Below are 6,503 nucleotides of genomic sequence, written 5' to 3'. Positions count from 1 at the left end.
TGATGTAAGTGGAGGCCTTAGTACTACCTTTTACCTGTGTAGCCATGCCCAACATCCCTATAAATTTTTGCCACAAGGTGTTCACCAGGCTGGGCCTGCTCAAAGCTGCCAAACCAGCCTCACTATAATTTTACTCCCTTGATGCAAAACAAGCACCAGGTTCCCCCTCCCTGTAACCACCTCCCTGCTCTTTCTGGAAAAGCACTGACATTGGTGTTTATAGCAGGAGGGGCCTTCAGGGTCACTGGTCTATGCCCTTCACAGTGGGCATCTGAACACAGAGATTCAGGATTACTGGTCTGCCCAAGCACACACAACTCCTCACAGATAAACTCAGGACCTGAATCCACTTCTCCTGACTTTGGGTTCAGGACCTTATAACTAAGCCAGTGAGTCTCTTATCTTCCTCTTTTCCCTATCCTCTATCAGTCAAAAAATGTAAAGGCTACAGAAGAGGAGTGTTTTAATAGATTAATGAGGAGTTGGGACCGTCAGGGGAACTAGAGCGTGGGCTTAGCAGAGCACAAGGAAAAGCTAATGGGGACACCAGAATTTGACCTTGGGCATGCTGCACCCTTCGGGCCAGTCCTCAGATTTCCTGTGTTCAGGAAGCATCTTGGGAGCTTGTCAAACATGCAGATGTGATGTGGGGTTAGGAACAAGCTTCTTATTGAGGGTCTGGGGGATCCCACTTTGAGAAACACCTGTCACGGATCTATATCAGGTCCCTTGTGCGCCACCTGCAGGAAGACTTAGGTACTGAACCCCCAGGAAGGGATGGGTTAGGAATTCTAGCTCCTGCCACAGGGTCAGGCTGAGCTGGTGGGCAGAGGCAGGATGAAAACCAAGGACCACAATGAGATTGCTCATCCTCTGAACTCTGTTCTTGATCCGTGGTTCTTAATTGTAGGGTGTGTCAAAATCACTTGGAGGACTTGTTAAAACAGGGATGTCTGGGCTTCCCCCTGAAAGTTTCTGATTAACTAATTCTCAGGTAAATTCTCTGATCCTGGGGGTCTAGGGCCATGCTTTAAGAACCGCTGCTCTAGATCCACAAATCTGTGACCAGGCCCTTTCACACTCGCAGCCACACCCAGGGTACCTGTTCATCCTTGCCTCATCTGTGTGTTTACTGAGCACTGGTGCCTCCTCCACTCCATCAAAGATCCATATCCTTACACCCCCCCCCCACCCCTTTCTTCCCATTGCCTGCTTGGAGCACCTGTGAGGGTCTTCTTTGTCATGAATTAGCTCTTTTCCTAGTTTACCATTCAGGAAACTAAATCTAAAGAAGCTTCTGCAAATATGGGGAAAACTCATTCAAGGGAGTCAAGGAGATCCAGCTCTTCTGTCCAGAGCAGCCTGATTCAAGCTGAAGATCTCAGTCTGCCTCAGAAAAATTCAGCCCAGGGAGTTGTATTATTACATGTATATTGCAGATGAGGAAACAGAGATTGGGAGAGTATCTTTGGCCCCACAAAGGAAGTCGCTCAGGAGAGAAGGCAGTTCCAGATATCCCAGGGGTGTCATCCTTCAGCTTTGCATTTCCTTGTTTCTCTCTGGGTTCATCTCCCTTCTTTCTCCTTAATTCATTGAGGTTCTGATCCAGGTAATGCTCTTAGGTTTGGCACATCTGTAATGTCTTTCTTTTGTCCTCTTGCTTAAATGTCAGTTTACCAGGGTTCAGAATTCTAGATTGTGTCTACAGCCATAGCACCCTGAACGCACCCAATCTTGTCAGAATTCTAGGTTGGAAGTTATTTTTCTTTATACCTAAAAAATGTATTTTATAAAACTATAAATTATCAGTAAAGACAACTTTATTATTCAATTGCTCTTCTCACCAAAGTATCAAATGTAAAAAAAATTTTGAAATGCATGCATGGTTCATGGGTCTGGCTACACAGCTAATTAATTTTACTTATTTGTGCCTATATTTTCACTTACACAATTTTTAAAAATAACATTTTCCTAATTATGATAAATAATAATAAAGTGCTGTACTCAGTATGTCAGCAAATCTAGAAAACTCAGCAGTGGCCACAAGACTAGAAAAGGTCAGTTTTCATTCTAATCCCAAAGAAAGGCAATGCTGAATAATGCTCAAATGACCATACAATTGTGCTCATTTCACATGAAAGCAAGGTAATGCTCAAAATCCTTCAAGCTAGGTTTCAGCAGTACATGAACTGAGAAATTCCAGATGTTGAAGCTGGATTTAGAAAAGGCAGAGGAACCAGAGATCAAATTGCCAACATCCATTGGATCATAGAAAAAGCAAGAGAATTCCAGAAGAACATCTACTTCTGCTTCATTGACTAGTCTAAAGCCTTTGTGCGGATCACAACAAACTGTGGAAAATTCTTAAAGAGATGTGAATACCAGACCACCTTACCTGTCTCCTGAGAAACCTGTATGCAGGTCAAGAAGCAACAGTTAGAGTGAAAAAACTGGGTTAAAACTCAACATTCAAAAAAACTAAGATTTTGGCATCCAGTCCCATCACTTCATGATACATAGATGGGGAAAAAGTGGAAACAGTGACAGACTTTATCTCCTTGGGTTCCAAAATCACTGTAGAATAGTGTCTGTAGTAACAACATTAAAAGACACTTGGTCTTTGGAAGGAAAGTTGTGACAAACCTAGATGGCATATTAAAAAGCAGAACATCACTTTGCCAACAAAGGTCTGTATAGTTGAAGCTATGGTTTCTTCAGTAGTCATGTCTGGATGTGAGAGTCGGACCGTACAGAAGGCTGAGTGCCAAAGAATTAATGGTTTTGAATTGTGATTGCTGGAGAAGACTCTTGAGAGTCCCTTGGACTACAAGGAGATTAAACCAGTGAACCCTAAAGGAAATCAACCCTGAATATTCATCGAAAGGACTGATGCTGAAGCTGAAGATCCAATACTTTGGCCACCTGATCCAAAGAGCTGACTCACTAGAAAAGACCTTGATGCTTAGAAAGATTGAGGACAGGAGAAGAAGGGGACGACAGAGGGCGAGATGGTTGGATGGCATCACTGACTCACTAGACATGAGTTTGAGCAAACTCGGGGAGTTGGTGAAGGACAGGGAAGCCTGGTGTGCTGCAATCTGTGCGGTCACAAAGAGTCAGACACAGCTTAGCGACTGAACAACAACTATAATAAAGAGGCAATAAGAAGGTATAAATCCACAGGACAAACAGTATATGGATGAGATAGTTAGTTTGACCTGGAAGAAAAAACCAAAACAGCTAACGTAGTCTGTAGAGAAATCATCCAAGAAGTAAGCACTTCTGTGGGAGGCGCAGGGGAGGTTGGAGACCAGAGGGCGTTACTGAGGGATGCAGTTCTACAGGTTCCCACTGGCTCTCAGAGAATGGATGGTAATTGCCGTCAACTGCATACCTGGGTGTTATGACATCGTGAATTGGTGCTAGTTCAGAACCTAGAACGGCCTGGGGGTATAGCTCAGGGGTAGAGCATTTGACTGCAGATCAAGAGGTCCCCGGTTCAAATCCGGGTGCCCCCTGCTGATTTTCTTTCCATCTGGAGACCACACATGTGGTCACTGTAGATTAGATCTGAGTACCACCAACCCTCACCTCCACCCCAACCCTGCTTGTTGGGAGGCTTTTAAAATTAGGCTACTTTCCTCTAGGGGGGCTTAGCAAACAGAACATGGAAGGAGTAAGGAGAGGAGAGGAAAGGTAGGAAAGGTCATCTTCTGACTCAGGAAATGGTTGGAAGTTTTACTCATCCAGCGTTAGAGGCTTTGTCTTGACCCTAAGAGCTGTGTGTGTTTGATCAGCTCTCCCAATTACTATTACTATTTCTGCTTTCAAGTGAGTTAAGAAGGTCCAAGGAGCTACCTGAATTAGCAGCTGTGCCCCACAGACTCCCGGGAAGAATCTGGATATTTTTATTTGAAAAACAGCACATTGTCTGCTCTTCCTACCCAACCAGGACTATCTGATCAGACACATTTGGGGGAAGATGATACTGGATGATTCTCAAGGGCATTTTGTCTGAACACGGGCTTTCCAGATGGTGCAAGTGATAAAGAACCTGCCTGCCAATGCAGGAGACTAAGAGACGAAGGTTCAATCCCTGGGACGGAAAGATCCCCTGGAGGAGGGCATGGCAGCCCACTCCAGTATTCTTGCTTGGAGAATCCCATGGACAGAGGAGCCTGGAAGGCTACAGTCCATAGGGTCGAAAAGAGTCAGACACAACTGAAGCGACTTAGCACGCACATATGATTATCAAAGCCAGTGCCCTCGACAGGGCCAGGAGCAAGGAGGGAGAGGGCAGACCTGGTGGGAAAGTCGTGCTTCTGCCAGGGGGCAGACCCCCAGGTTCTGGAAGCCACAAACATCTGGGTGACTGGCTGTGCTATGGGTGGAAAGGTGCTTTTTAGATAATAATGGCTCACAGATCATTTAAACACATATCACGAGGTCTCTGATTCATAATCCAAGTAACGCTACTGCTGTCACTTTAAAAAATTAATAGACTTTATTTTTTTAGAGCACTTTTAGGTTTACAGAAAATCTGAGCAGAAAGTTTAGAGAGCTCCCCTCCATCCCCTCACCTCAGCTGCCCCCTCCCAGGTGCCCCATTATTAAATTTTATATTAGTGTTGTTGTTGTTGTCCAGTCATCCACTCATGCCTGACTCTTTGCAATCCCATGAACTGCAGCACACCAGGCTTCCCTGTCCATCATCATCTCCCGGAGCTTGCTCAAACTCATGTCCATTGAGTCGGTGATGCCATCCAACCATCTCATTCTCTGTGGTCCCCTTCTTCTCCTGCCTTCAGTCTTTCCCAGCATCAGGGTCCTTTCCAATGAGTCAGTTCTTCACATCAGGTGGCCAAAGTATTGGAGCTTCAGCATCAGTCCTTCCAATGAATATTCAGGACTGATTTCCTTCAGGATTGGTTTGATTTCCTTGCAGTCCAAGGGACTCTCAAGAGTGTTCTCCAACACCACAGTTCAAAAGCATCAATTCTTCGGTGCTCAGCCTTCTTTATGATCCAACTCTCACATCTGTACATGACTACTGGAAAAGCACAGCTTTGACTAGATGGACCTTTGTTGGCGAAGTAATGTCTCTTCTTTTTAATGTGCTGTCTAGGTTTGTCATAGCTTTTCTTCCAAGGAGCAAGAGTCTTTTAATTTCATGGCTGCAGTTACCATCTGCAGTGATGTTGGAACCAAAGAAAAGAAAGTCTGTCACTGTTTCCAGTGTTTCCCCATCCATTTGCCATGTAGTGATAATCTTCGTTTTTTTGAATGTTGAGTTTTAAGCCAGCTTTTTCACTCTCCTCTTTCACCCTCATCAAGAGGCTCTTTAGTTCCTCTTTGCTTTCTGCCATAAGGGTGGTGTCATTTGCATATTTGGGGTTATTGATATTTCTCCTGGCAATCTTGATTCTAGCTTGTGCTTCATCCAGTCTGGCATTTCACATGATATACTCCACATATAAGTTAAATAAGCATGGTGACAATATATAGCCTTGACTTACTCCTTTCCCAGTTTGAAACCAGTTGGTTGTCCCTGTCCAGTTCTAAGTGTTGCTTCTTGACCTGCATACAGATTTCTCAGGAGGCAGGTAAGGTGGTCTGGTATTCCCATCTCTTGAAGACTTTTCCAGTTTGTTGTGATCCACATGGTCAAAGGCTTTGGTGTAGTCAGTAAAGCACAAGTAGATGCTTTCTGGAACTCTCTTGCTTTTTCTATGATCCACTGGATGTTGGCAATTTGATCTCTGGGTTCCTCTGTGTGGGGGTGATGGTGGTGAGATCAGACAGTGCCATCTCTACTACTGGTCTTCGAAACATTGTTAAGAAAATTTGGAGAAAATATCTGCAGTGCATATGCCCAGAATATATAATGAACTGAGCCAAATATAAATATATAAAGAATTCAACAGTAAGACAAACCCAATGTTTTAAAGTAGGCAAAGAATTTGTAACCACACTTCACAAAAGAAGACATACAAATGGCAAAAAAGCACCTGAAAATGTAATCACCATTATTATTCACCTGGAAATGCAAATGACTAAAATGAAAAGGGCTGACAATAAAGTGCTGATGAGGATTGGAGGCAATTTGAACATTGTTCCTAGGAATATAAAATGGCACAAACACTTTGGAGAATAGTTTGGCAGTTTCTTACAGAGTTAAGCATTATTTACCATAGACCCCACCATGGTCACTCCTATCTTACCAAAGATAAATGAAAACTTCTGCCCTCACAAAGACAGGTCTGTTCATAGCAGTTATCTCACACGCTAGTAAAGTAATGCTCAAAATTCTCCAAGCCAGGCTTCAGCAATACATGAACAGCGAATTTCCAGTTGTTCAAGCTGGTTTTAGAAAAGGCAGAGGAACCAGAGACCAAATTGCCAACATCCGCTGGATCATGGAAAAAGCAAGAGAGTTCCGGAAAAAACATCTATTTCTGCTTTATTGACTATGCCAAAGCCTTTGACTGTGTGGATCACAATAA

The 6,503-nt window shown here is 43.7% G+C and overlaps 1 non-coding gene across 1 annotated transcript; it reads left to right on the top strand.

Moving 5' to 3' along the window:
• Window positions 1-3,446: 3,446 nt before the first annotated feature.
• On the top strand, window positions 3,447-3,518 carry TRNAC-GCA. The gene has a single exon. It is a non-coding gene; the product is annotated as a tRNA-Cys (tRNA).
• Window positions 3,519-6,503: the final 2,985 nt, after the last annotated feature.

The sequence above is a fragment of the Bison bison genome, unplaced genomic scaffold (genome assembly GCF_000754665.1).
Source record: "Bison bison bison isolate TAMUID 2011002044 unplaced genomic scaffold, Bison_UMD1.0 scf7180017864191, whole genome shotgun sequence".
NCBI classification, from domain to species: domain Eukaryota; kingdom Metazoa; phylum Chordata; class Mammalia; order Artiodactyla; family Bovidae; genus Bison; species Bison bison.
This window is presented reverse-complemented; position numbering and strand designations above follow the sequence as displayed.